The sequence below is a fragment of the Polypterus senegalus genome, chromosome 4 (genome assembly GCF_016835505.1).
Source record: "Polypterus senegalus isolate Bchr_013 chromosome 4, ASM1683550v1, whole genome shotgun sequence".
Taxonomy (NCBI): domain Eukaryota; kingdom Metazoa; phylum Chordata; class Cladistia; order Polypteriformes; family Polypteridae; genus Polypterus; species Polypterus senegalus.
In genome coordinates this window covers 188,511,930-188,526,111 of record NC_053157.1, presented here as the reverse complement: position 1 = coordinate 188,526,111, position 14,182 = coordinate 188,511,930, and the positions used below count along the sequence as shown (strand labels likewise).

General features: G+C 39.3%; 1 long non-coding RNA gene across 1 annotated transcript; it reads right to left on the bottom strand.

Annotated features, from left to right (window-relative positions):
- Positions 1–1,130: 1,130 nt before the first annotated feature.
- LOC120527874 lies at positions 1,131–11,706 on the bottom strand. Its single transcript, XR_005633416.1, has 2 exons — positions 11,645–11,706; positions 1,131–1,351 (listed from the first exon to the last, which is right to left on the bottom strand). It is a non-coding gene; the product is annotated as an uncharacterized LOC120527874 (long non-coding RNA).
- Positions 11,707–14,182: the final 2,476 nt, after the last annotated feature.

Here is a 14,182-nt window from a genome sequence, read left to right as displayed (position 1 = left end):
TGTTCAACTCTTTTAATCTTTCTTCCTAATTCATCCCATGTAGCCCTGGAATCAGCCTAGTCTTTCTTTTCTGGACTTTTTCTGGTGCTGCTGTGTCCTTTTTTGTAACCTGGAGAACAAAACTGCATACCGTACTCCAGAAAGGCCTTACCAATGCATTATAGTTTTAGCATTACCTCAATAAAATGGCATCAAGAGATGGTCATAGTAAAATAAACTAGCTAAGGTCAAAACCAGGGGAGTAAGAATCGACTTACATGCCCCCAAAACATGATGGAAAAAAAGTGTAGTTAACATTCAGAAAAAGGGAAAGTGTAAAGCAAGAATTTGTACAAAAACTAAGCCAGAATGTAAAACGAAATGGTGGTCAAAGGGGCAGAAAAAAATTTGTATCCAGAATTCATACTAAGATTTAAAGAAAATAACGCTAGGCTTTTTAGGTTTAATCCACATACTTGGACAATTAGAAAGTGTGTGATGCTGACCTTTATACCTGTGACCCTGTGATGTTGTGTATCACACTCCTCCTGTTGACACTGCCTAGCGACGGCCTCGTAACTAACACAACAAAGAATACAAAATGGCAGCAACCATTAACAAAAACAAATTGCACCATGGGAGAAAGTAATTAATGTTTAAAGTAATGCAAACACTTCAAATCCAAAATAAATGTAGCAACTATTTTTCTTTATCATTAAAACCCCCAATACTATATCTCAAGTATTTTTAAAGGCTAAGAAAAGGCTATCAAAAAAAACCCCAGATCATTACATTTCTTGGTCACACTAAATCACCCAGTTTTTTAGTTAAAATCACTTTTATTCGCCAGTACTTAATGTACAGGATTTTGATTGGAGAGATCTGAAGCTGCTAATAGCATAACACAACTTCCATCCATCCATTATCCAACCAGCTATATCCTAACTACAGGGTCACAGGGATCTGTTGGAGCCAATACCAGCCAACACAGGGTGCAAGGCAGGAAGCAAACCCTGGGCAGGGCACCAGCCCACCATAACACAACTTCACATACAAAATAACAGAAGCTAAACAACATACATTATAACCAGATGCAATTCTGTGAACACACACACACATTCTTGCATATATACTGAAAATACACATTGGAATAAAGAGACAGACAGAGATTTATAGATCTTTGGGGCACCACAAGTATCAAATAAAACGTGCGGTATAGCGCTATGAAAAAAAAAAGGTCTCAGTAATGCGAGTCTCAATCAGACTGATTCAAGATGGCATTGCTTTCGGAGATAAAGGTTCTGGGCAGGAAGTGGGGGGTTCAGGCATGCAGAAGTGACATCAGAGGTGTCATGGTTGTCAATCTTCAGGTCTGCAGAGATAGGAAGAGAAAAGGCATTAGTTGACAGTGCCCTCTGGCTTTCCGGAGGAATAGTACAATTATCTGAGCCCTTAAACCGTCCCCTATTCAAACACGTGTGACAACATACACACACCTTCTTACAGTATATGAGAGAACACACTAGTAAGTGGAGAAGACAGGCTAAATTACTGGCTTGTGAGGGCTATAGCTCTGGGAAAGAAGCTGTTCTATCAGTCTTAGTTTGAACTGACTGAAAGCGTTTACCAGAGGAGTGTTTTTAGAACAAATGATGCCCTGGGTGACTTGAGTCAATGGTGATCCTTTTGAAATGATTAGCAACACTAAATTCACACACGTCAATTATTCTCTCAACAGACTTCACAATATTGAGTTCAGAATCATTCATTTCTAGGGGAGGGATTCTAACTGATGTTTGCGAAAGCCGATTTCCATTTCCACTGTCTGTGGAATTGAGTACCTGGTTATTTGTATGGCACCAAGACACAAGATGAGTCACCTCATTTCTGTAAGCTGTTTCATTGCCATTAGTAATAGTGGTGTCATCAGCAAACGTAAAGTCACTGGGCCTACAGTCATTGGTGTACAAGAGTAGGGGGAAAGTGCTCAGCCTTGAGGGGCACCTGCGCTGATAAAGAGACAGCCTGAGAAGTGGGGGCCCATCTGAACATACTGTTTCCTGTTTGTCAAAAAAGCCAAAGCCTTTTACCGATGGAAGCATTCGGTTCAGTATGTAGAAGTTTAGTTAACAACAGCTCAGAGACAATGGTGTTTAATGCTGAACTGAAGTCTACAAACAGTATTCTGGCATAAGTTCCTTTACAGTCCAGATGCTCCAGCACAAAGTGAAGGCCAATGTTTATGGTGTCATCCAAAGAGATACTTGCCCTGTATGCAAAGTGAAGTGGGTCAAGATGAGGAGCAGTAGCAGACTTATATTGGTAAGAACTAGTCATTCAAATATGTTTGCTTTGCAGATCAGCTGTGGATTTAAGAGATGGATCCGAAGGCTACCTTACGTCCACAACATCTGTGAATGTAAGAGACTTTGAGGAACGTAGAGTGGGATATATTAAATATTCTTGTACTCAGCTGGTAGCATTGCAATCACTAATACCATGGGAACTATCTCATACTCTTGTAGAGGAGCAGCTTGTCTGAGGATGACAAGGGTAAAGATCCAGAGTGCGGATAAACATAAGGTGGAAACGACTGAAAGCTGGCCAGCTTTTTAAGTTGAAAGAACTATCACATCTCATGGAGTGTTCAGGTATTGTAGCGTTTTGGGTATTGCAGACAACCATCTTAAACCTTCAGATGCTATTTAATGCTGGATGAGGGACATCTGATGAGTTACAGGCCCCATGAGGGGGCCACAGCAACAAAAATGTCAAAATAGCAAATTGTGAAATGTATGCAAGCTTTGCCTTCATCAGAGAATGAGCTACGATAAACGGATCTGGAACTAAACTTCGTTGACCTTCAACAGTGATGTAATCTGGGTGTTTTGCCCTGAAGTCTGCTGTCTGTGGAATACAGGCAGAGTGGAGGAGCAATGATATCACACAGTCAGTTGTCCAAGTTGCATCTGAGGGGCAGGCAGGTTCGTCCCCTTTATGTATCCCCAACTGAAACACTTCAGCGTGAAACGTTCCCACTGATTACTGCTCAATTCTACAGTCCGTTTTCACTCTCCACTCTAGACCAGGAACCCATTGTTTCCCACATACCATCACTTCTGTGATATATTAGATAAACAAAGAACTATTGTGGCCACATTTTTTTTGAGTGCGCCACAGATGCAATCAGATGGAGTGGAAAAGGTTCTGGAGACCTATGTGAATAAGTGATACAAAAAAAGCAAGCACATTACAATTAAAGCTTAAACATGTGATCCAGACTTTGAAATGCTGTCTGAATTCATCCATGGTACTGACTACCAGGGGGGTTGCGTCTTCCTGTTGATGCCTCTTTTTAAGCTAAAGAATGGCTCACTGAATTGTGAACACTGTAAAGATGAGTCATTCTGAACACTGGTGTCTTCCTTTTGTGGACACAGTGAGCGGGACCTGCTGTATTCAAATGTTCATGCCTTTAAATATAAACCTGTGGTATATCTGGAGAGGTCTCACCATTTTACTGCCACTTTCAAGCTTGTTATTTTCTGCAGCAGCTCTTCAGTATCTAAGCCAGAAGTTCTTATATGTGTTTGGATGGTTGTTGTTTGTTTATCATACCATTATATATATATATATATATATATATATATATATATATATATATATATATATATATATATATATATATATATATATATATATATATTATGTTGGGCTTCTGGAAAGTTTTAATCTTTCCTTAGAGACAAATAAAGTATATCTAATCTAATGTTCATTAGAATTGACATAAGTGCAATGGACCTGCAGCCATTGAGGCAGCGTATTTTGTTTTTTTTTTTTTGTGAACTGCAACGATAACAAAAGATTCAAAGCAATCTGGAAGGGTACACTGTGCATGAGGTTGGTTAAAGATGTCAGGGAAGAGAGGAATGAATTGGCTTGCCCAGTATTTGATTGTTGTTAGGACAGCAGGGAGCTGGAGTCTATCATTGGGGTATGGGTACCAATCCCACTGTCGTCATTTGTGTTTTGGGCACATCTGTTACAAGTTGATTTCATGGTTATCTTTTGTCTTTTTATAGGGGTCTTTCCTTTCGTTTTGATCATTTGCCTTTCCATGTACCGATCCTGCCTGTTTAGTCATCTTTGAAATTTTGCTTACTCCCCTAAACCTTCTGAATTTCACAGCCAATTGTATTTCTCATTAAAAAATACTCCCCACTGTTTATTACTACATCATCATGTGCTGCTCAATCCTCGGTTTTGTTTAGTCTTCTCAAATCGTTAGCAGTTTTTAAATACCCGGAGTCCAGTGTAGTAAATTTTGACCCAGGACTGGACTGAAGTGTGCACACTCACTGTGATTTTTGCTTTAAGTATCTTTGCAGATGTGTGTGCTTTCCACATATTTACATCCTAGTGCAGGCTTTCATTATTTGGATCAATTTTTAAACTGTGAGACGAGGCCCTTTTGACATGTAGACATGCAGACACAAACTACGAAATAAGACAGAGCTGAGGGCCAAGCACAAGATCTTTAATATGATCAAGTCAGAACTTGTCAGAATACTCTAGTCACAGACATAAAGCATGGTGAGAAGGGGAGTCAGGAGGTTAGTAAATAGTTTAATGGACAGATTTTTGTAAATACTTTTTGAGCAAGATCATAAAAATTGCTGCTACTACATCTTGTCTGTTTTAAATGCCATTCAGAAACTTCCACCTAGCTTTTGAACATTTTTCCTGTGAACCAACCTAGCTTGGAACAGCTAAAGAGTCAAAAACCTAGGAACGGGAATATGTTATTGTTGTCTTGCAGACTTTCCCTCTTCTTCAGATGGTGATGATGATGAGTTGGTTGTACATGCAAAGCATTAAAAGTCAAGCTAAGTGTTTTTAATATCATCTTCAAGTATCATGTCCATTGCTATTTTGAGGAAAATAATTCAGGGCAGACTTTGCACAAATGTTAGAAAGGTTTGCATCTTGCAAAAAGCCATGAACACATCGAATAAATTAGCAAGCAGTGTGGATATTATGAACATTCATATCTCAACTTGATGTTATTTTGGAGACTCTAGATGTACAGGATGGGTGCTTTCTGGCTGGCACAAGAGTGTAGATACTGAAAATTCCCTTCTTGAAGTAATGGCTGCTTCTCAGTTTTCTCAGACAAGACTCAGTGGATCATAGCGCTAGTTTAGGGCGTCCAACTCCAAGGCTCTTTGGATAGCAGCTTCTCTGCCAAAGAACATCTGTGAGCTTTTCGCTCCTAAGAGAGTGATTTGATTTCTCACCCCCAACAGAGTAGCTTATTAGCTTTGAGCTCACAAAGAGGACACATTGTTAGGCTTTAGGTGACAAAGAGTGGATATTCAGACTTTAGTTCCCCAAAAGTGGCAGAAGAAATGAATACAGCGGGTTTTGAAGGAAGGTGTAATCCAGTGTTTCCCAACCTTTTTTCTGGGGTGTGTGGACGAAATCTCAGACCCGACAGCAGGTGCGGTTATAAAGCAGCTTTATTTTCAGAGTCACGGTGAGAAGAGTTTCAGAAAAGCAGACAATCAAATATACATGACAGTGTCAGGGCTCTTCTGAACCCCGTCTGTTGGGTGGGGTCCAGTTTTATACCCCTAGAATGCGTGATTTAATATCATTATAAAATGCAACAGTCAACACTTTATTATACACAATCCTTGAGCCCCTTCAACACCCCTTGTGCAACTTGATTTCTTGGCTCCTTTTGTTATGGCGTTCGGATGTAAGCTAAGGGAAAACGTGATAAGGCAGACTCATGTGTGGAATGCTCAGACCTTGAGTCCTTTGCACAAACATTTTTCTGTTTGCTAAAACAAAGCATGCTATTACATGGTTTTGTAAAGCTTACTTCTCAGACATGAATTAGTACAAGGGAACGAAGAGAACATTCGTCTTCCACAGGTGGCACACTTTTTGTAACCAAAAGCATCCCAAGACATACCACTATGTTACTAACCGCAAACATATTCTATCTCATACACATGCTCAACTGTCCAAAGGGACAGGACTGCTGGAGAAGCCAATTAAAAACAACAGCTCTGAGATCAGCTTTCACAGACATGGCACTTAGAGAGCACTTCGGTGGCATCTCTCAGCTGCTTCGTCCCTTTCCCCACCTCTCTCTGCCTCATACACTCATATACCCACTATCCACCAGACCTGTGAAACTCGCTGGTGACCGCACACCCAGGGCAGATGGACTCTGGTAGGTTGGAGACATGTCTGAAGTGCCCTAAGTGCTGTGTGACTGCAATATAGCAATTGTTGAGCTGCTCTTATGCCAGCTTCACCAGATAGACCTATCCTCTTCAAACATATCTCAACCACTTGTGGAGCTTGTCTCTTTCAGGTTCAGACGCAGGTGTGCTACACTATTATTTCCATGGCATACCTGGGTAGCTGTCATGGTGCACCACACAGTGGTTGAAAAACACATCTCTGGTGATTAGATCAAGGTCCCTCATAGCTTCAGTTCCAGTGACTGCTTATAGGTGCCTAATCCCATCACATACAGACAGTGTTCAGTTCATGGATACAAGCCTAAAATGAATGTCTGTGTGGGTTTCTTTTTGTCCAAAGGAGTCTCTTTAAAGGTGTCTGTTCAATGCTTATTTACACCTTTATTATCAGATGAAGTAGAGGGTTGACCACAGTGTTGGTAAGAGCTACATTTCAGCCATTTACTCAGGTGGTGGTGTATGTGCATCCCTGTTAAATCTACTGTGTAAATAGGCCTTGTGTACCATTAAAGCCTAGTAAAATTGGCCATTTCCATTTTGTCCCCCGTACCACCATTATGAGGGTGATGCTCAGATCTTCCTCTCATTTCCACTTTCAAAACACAAGTTTCAGCTCAGATCTCCAGCTGTCTGTCTGCAATCTCATCATAAAAGAAAGATTTTTCTCTAATTACTATCCTTGGAGATGTCACCCTTTCATCATCAGTTATGGTCAGGAATCTTAGCGTAACTCTGCACACTTCACTTTCAGTCAACATATAGATTTCTTCAATAAGCCCGTCCTGTTGTTCTTCTTAATATTCAGAGAATTCAACCCATTCTCACTAATTTTGCCTCCTTGTTCAGATTACTGGTTCTCTCAAAGCTGGACTATTGCAACCCTGTTCTGGTAGGGCTTCCTTCAACAGCTATCAGACCTCTCTGGCTCCTCCAGAGTGTAACTGCTTGACTGGTATTCTCTATTCTTCATTTCATTCCTACTATTCCACTGCTTTGGTCTCTCCACTTGCTTCCTGTTGCTGCAAGGATCCAGTTCAAAATTCATGTCTTGACCTATGGTTCTCTGAATGGTTCTGCTCCTCAGTATCTCCAGTATTTGGTTGCTTCATGTACCTCTTCAAGAAGTCTCTGTTCTACCACTGCCTATCCTCTGGGCATCCCTCCTCTTGCCAGACATGCCAAAGCTGGACTGTGCTTCTCCATTCTTGCACTAAAGCTGTGGAGTGGTCGGCATGGGATGTCACAATACATTAAACTTTTGATACATTTTTAATACCTTTTTTATTCACTTGACATACATTTTACAGAGATTTTAAACACTGAGGAATTCAAAAATGATCTGTTTGATTTGCATTTTTTGAATGGAACTTTTTTTTTTGACATTTACTGTCATTGTATTTTGAAAGCTTCCATGTCGGCATTTTGTTTTCTGTGGTTGCTGCTCTTTTCTGGCACCATTTCTGTGATGTGAGGTCCTGTTGCTAGATGTGTGGTCTGAGAAGTTGTGATGACATCACAAGATTGTGAATACTTTTTAACAAACCTCACGTGTATATTCATGAATTGTTTGATTAATGATCTGAAATTAGTGCTTCAATTTTAGACAACTAAAGATTAGGATTTGGCCTTTTTGGTTTAATTAGATTTAATATCCCCGTGACCCTGTGTTCGGATTCAGCGGGTTGGAAAATGGATGGATGGATAGATTTAATATGCCTGCATGATGCCTAACTGTGACAGTCCCTGGGGACAAATAAAGTTCTATCTATCTATCTATCTATCTATCTATCTATCTATCTATCTATACTCAGATCCTAATTTTGGCTTAAGATGCCATCTCCTGGTTTATTTACTCAACCCAATTGGCCTACAATATTCCACTTTTGGCAGGGCATGAGATGAAAGGAAGCAGGATTAGAATAATCTTAGTTCCTGAATGCATCATTCCTTGTTCACTACTTGACTCAATCAGATAGGAGTGTTAGGCTGTCCAGCTGAGTGGTCAGACAGAGCATCAGCCTGGAGGAGCGAGTGTAGGCTCTCCTCTGACACTCTGACGATAAGGTAGTGAGCTATGCTGGCTGGCGACAATATGACAGCATAGCCAGGCTTATTTATTTATTTTTTTGCTACCTGCGTCACACCTGAAGGTAAAGTTACAGAAGTGCTGACTCTCATCCGCTCAGGCATAAACAGTGGCGTGCCATGGGGCCTGGAGCCCAGTTAGGTCTTGTGAGAAGTGAACACCTTCCTGGTGTTATTAATTAACCTTTGCTTGATATCAGAAGAGTACTGGGGCAGGGAAGGGTCTCAGGTTAATGGTTAATCAGTTCTTTCAATATCTTGCTGTTTGTTTTTAATCAGAGCTCTCTGACTGAGCTCCACTTTCATAACAGCATGCCAGATATTGAGTTCACCGCTAGCCGGCACTTTCAAGAAAATGTATAATTACACTGTCATTTTTTTAGCCCCTGCTCTCCACCTCCCAAAACAATATTCCCCTCATCTTATGTTACGTACTGCGCTCTGACCCTTGCCATGGGAACTTGTCATCACTTAATTATTTAAACTGCAGTCGGCTTATTTAAAATTTAATCAGTCCTGTCAGCTGGAGGCTGTTATCATTCTGGTATGTGCGCAGCTGTAGACTCTTTATGTTTGGCAGACTCTGCTAAAATTGAGGTGTATTTTGAGCAATTAAACTTCCTGTTTTACCCAAAATGGAGAATTAGAGTGGGCGATTGTTATTGGGAAATGAATTAAAAAAACAAAACAGGCAGTGGTCAAAAGTCAGGAAGTCAAAAAGAAACCAAAACACCAAAGTCAAGGCATTAAACAAACAATTGAAGTCAAAAGTAACTTTGTTCCAAAGTTGCTACACTAAACTCTTACAAAATGTTACCAAATGCAGAAGAGATTTGTTTTTGTTTGAAATGTAAAATGTTCGATACCAGTAGCCGCATGCCACCATCTTAAACTCTTCTACACTAAAGGTTTTTTTGCCATTATTAAGCCTAAATTACACATCTAAAAATAAACGGCTGTTACTCATTTATTGTAATAATGGAGCTGAAAATGAGAAGTGAGTGCAACACTTCAGTTTTTCTAAAGTATTTATATGATTAAAAACCTTTATTTATATGATTAAAAACCTTTAAAACTACATAAAACACACGAAAAAGAAACTGGAGCTATTACTATCCAGAAAACTGGAATTTACAGCACATAACTAATATATTTTATGATGCTCAACCCTGTAATCAATCTTCCTTTGTGTCCCAAGTCTGTGTTTTTCATAATGTGTCCCATTATAAGGATACTTTAGACAAAAATAATGGATGGTACCCTCAACAAATATGAGCAGTGTCCTGAGATGCAGTGAACTATAGTTTCATGTCTGAAAAGCAATGCAGGCAGCTCAAGATTTGCTAGATTAGGCAAAAGCCGAACCATCTCCATCGGCTCACCTTGTCTCAGGTAGGTAGGCCGTGTGCACCTCTGTTAATAACGCTGAAGCTAATGCACTGACACTGTGCAATGAAAGCTAACCTGTTTGTTTTAGGTACAGGGGGAAGTGTGTCTTGGAGTTTCTGAGATCTTTAAGAAGTACATGAGCACCAAGTCCACCGCGCTTACTAGTTGTGTCTGCCAGGGTGTTGTGGCGGTTAGGTGTTGCCAGTCAAGCCACATGCTGCTTCAGTTCCCATCATTCACTCAATCTGCCTGAGCTCCAGTTGTAAAAATTAGCAACCGTGCTCTTGTAAGAAACCTTGAATTGAAGGACTTGACTAAGTACACTATAATGATTGATGAATTATTCATAGATATCAGATTGTCACAATTACAAGTGCATTTGTGGCTCTCACAAGATCATCTCCTGAAAGCCAATACTGTTTTGTTTTCTCTCCCACACTCTTACAGAGAGACAAAAGCATCATTTAGAGAGAAGAAAGCACCTTCAAGAGCTGTCAAGGCCTGAACATCATTGAGTCAGTTAGTAAAACAATAAGCTCCATACAGAGCAAATACGGTAACAAAGCCTTATTCTACTAGCAGAGTCTTTAACACAATGAAAACCAACATTGTAGTATTGACTGATCTCAAAATGGCCTGGCATGGATTAATCAATCAGTCTTTATTTTACACTTTAGCTTTCATTGAGCACTGTCATAAAGTAATTTAGTTATAAAACTGAACCAACTAAGACAGAAGGACGATCATACAACATGTAATTAGTTACAAGGAAAAGTGGAAAAATCTGTCCAGCTAAACAGGAACTGATGCTTCATAAGCATCGATACAGTATATGATACCAATACAGAAGACATGGTTTCATCATTGTTAAAACTGAAGGGTTAAATTGGTTACTATAGTGACAAGTAAACATATGACTGGAAAGGAGGAGGAGGAGGAGGTTAGGAGCATGTGCTGATACACAGATAAGTTAAAGACTCATGTGACATTTTCCTATCTCCTCCATGACTCATCCACCTTAAATTCAGGGGAACAAAAGGAGTAATGTGATGGTGCAGTGACAGAGGATGACCCCCTACGTAACTTTTGTAATCTGTATAAGGTAAAAATAGGACAAAAAGTAATTCTTAACAAGATACACACTGAAGGAAAAATGTAGAGGAGAAATAAAGCAATAGGACAGCTTAGACTTCTTCATCTTATGTGTTTACTTATATTTATGATGTGGCAAAACTGCATAGTTGTTGGCACTGCTGCCTCCTAGATCCAGTGACCTGTTGTTATGGTATGTACATTTACAAATATTTTGCTTTCCTTTCTTTTTCATTATTTTATGAGCATTATTTGCCATTTTGTGTCCTACTTTATCACATTTGCCACCATTTTGTGTGACACCGAATGACTGCAGCTACATTGTTGTAAGCATCGGCTCCCTGTTGCCATAAGAGTTTCAACTCTTGACGTCATGAACCTGATGACATTTAAGCAGTGTCCACAGTTATCGATTTGTAAACTGGAAAAAATATTGTGTGTGTAGGTTTGTTGAATTTATTGAAGTAAGAAAATGTATTTTTTGTGTCTTGTTTTTGACTTTGGGTGTACTGGCCTCACTGAATCTCCTGTTCAATTATCCAGCAAGCTAAACACCTTCATGCAATAATTCCCAGAACTACAAAGCGATGTTGAGAATGTTTAATTACAAAACTGGTGTGAAACTGTAAATACAAATACAAACAAACACTAATAAGTACTTGTATAAGTAACATCAAGTAAATACAGCAGCATTTATAACTAAGAGCTTAACAGCCGAAAGCTCAGTGAATTTACGTGATGAAATATAACATTTACTTTGACATTCCCTAACAAAAGTTACTTAAACAAAAGCTATAAAACTAGAAAAAACGATAACTTACAGGGAATGCCTTCACAAGGGCTAACTAAGCAGGATGGCGAAGGATTGTTTGAGATAATAAACACACCTTGCTTACTGCTGCTGCAGCACTCACTTCCTACTTTCTACTTCCTGCCACAAGGCTTCCTGCCTACTGCAGCAGCAGCTTTAGGATTTTTATGTTAGGGTTACAAAAGTTTGCTAAACAGTTAGAACCAGAACATTGGGCTTTGGTATTTTTGGTTTTGTTGACTTTATGGCTTTTGATCCACGCTTGTTTTAATCTACCAAATTAAGATTAATCTCCACATGCACTTTTTTCATTTTTCCCCTTGTAGCCTTCCAGCTCAGGCAGTGCACGTGAATTCAAATCCCATGCACGGCAGTTTGCTGTGTGGAGTTTTATGTTTCCTCGTGTTTACATGGGATTTTCTCCAGTTGCTTCTGTTTTCTTTTAACCCTAACACTAACCCTAACCCTGGAGATTCATCCTTTAAGTTTAGTGGCGATTCTAAACTGGCTGCATTGTGGGTGTGAGGGGGGCCTGTGAGGACCAGCACCCACTCCAGGGTTTGTTTCTGCCTTTCAGACTTAAATTAGACTGAACAGGTTTGAGAATGTTATTATTTAACAGCTTTAGTGAAGTAAAACCATGAATGAATGATTATTATTTATATTTAAATGTGAAAAGGTGATCATTTTACCAGACAATACTTATTTCAGTTCAGTATTTCCTGTAGCCTGCTTTCTCCAACTTTGAAATAATGCAAAACAGTTGTTTGTTAAAGCTTCAGTATGCTGAAAAGCTTGATTATTTGCTTTTCTCAAGCAAAATTGACTGTTATTCTGTAAGGTGAGTCTGTTCAGTTTGTTCACTACTTTACAGTCGAATCCAGCCATGTCAAGTAGTCTTTATTGTTGTCACTGATATATATAAGTACAAGGTGACGTGAAATTGCATGCATTCAGGCCTACAGTGTAACGTGCAACAGCGTAAGACTGTATAAAGTTCACAACATTTTACAAGAAAATACAGAAAACAGGAGAAGTCAAAACAGGTCACCATACAATAACATATATATATTAGAAATTTTTAACTTATTAATTTATTTCTTTAGTTGTTAGGTTGTTAAACAAAGTTATTTCACTAATTTAGTTACAAAAATGAGAGCGATTGCAGAGTTTAGGATTAAAAGGAAGATTATAAAGTTCACCGATCAGCTATTAAGGAGCCTGACGACCTGGGGGTCCATTGAGTGGGCACAGATACTACAGTACTGTTTACCAGATGGCAGGAGGATTTAAAAAAAACCTACGTGAGGGGTGAGTGGAATTGGCCACAATGCTGGATGCTTTACAGAGGAAGCATTTATTGAAGATGTCTTGGAGGAAAGGTAGAGACACATCAATGATTCTCTCAGCTGTCCTCACAATCCTCTGTAGAATCATACGGTCAGTAATGCTGCAGTTCCTGGGCCACACAGTTATACAGCTAGTTAGCATGCCCTCTATGGCACCCCTGTAAAACAGGAAGGAAAGGTTGCTTTCCTCAGCCGTCTCAGGCAGTAACGTCATTTTTTAACTTTTTTAGCAATTGAAGGAGAGTTTCAGATCCAGTTAAGGTCCTCTGCAATATAGCAGCAAGGATTATGACTAGAAATAAAAAATGTCATTATGTAACTCCAGGTCTTGAATCCCTACCCTGGCTACCAGTTCAGTTTAGTAGTAATTGTAATAATATTCTTTTGACATGTTAAGTTAAACTTGGCCTTCACAGATTCCGAGGATGAATAAAAGATATATAGAGAGTAGACTTTAGGTGTACATCATGCAAGCTCTGAGATGACAGGCTTACTGATATTAGTGAAGGCCCATCTGTCCTGCTTTTAAGTCAAGGCTTATTATTTTGTCAGAGCCGCACCTGAGGTTTTTTCTGATTTGTTTTTAATAATGGTAGAAGTCATTTTGATTGGGAGCATTTTTCTTTCTCTTACTTTTCACTGAATTTTCTTGGAATGGGAACATGTGGTGACTACAACGGACCGCTTCTCAGACTTTTGGGGTATTTCACTAGACCTCTTATCGTTTGATTTTTCTGTGCTGTATTTTCTGTAATGGGACTGGGTGTTCAGCTAAACTAGCACAATTAGAATTTGGGACTATAATTTATGAAACTTTTTCACTCTAATAACTCTGTCAATCTGTTAATCCATATAATATTGTACATTTTTCTGCACACTGGGGAAATTCATAGGGTCTGGAAAATAGCACATATTCTCCTATTATATAAAAAGGATGATCAGGCTGATGTAACTATAGGTCAGTAAACTTAACATGCATCGCAGGCAAATTAATGGAAGGAATTATTAAGGAGAAGGTTGAGCAACACACGGCAAGAACAGGAGTTTTAGTGAAGAGTCAGCATGGGTTTAGATGGGAGAGGTTGTACTTTACTAATAATCTGGAATTCTAAGTAACACAAGAATATAACTGGGGAGGTGCATATGATATTCTTTGTATTGATTTTCTGAAGGTTTTTAATGAGGTCCTGCATGAGTAG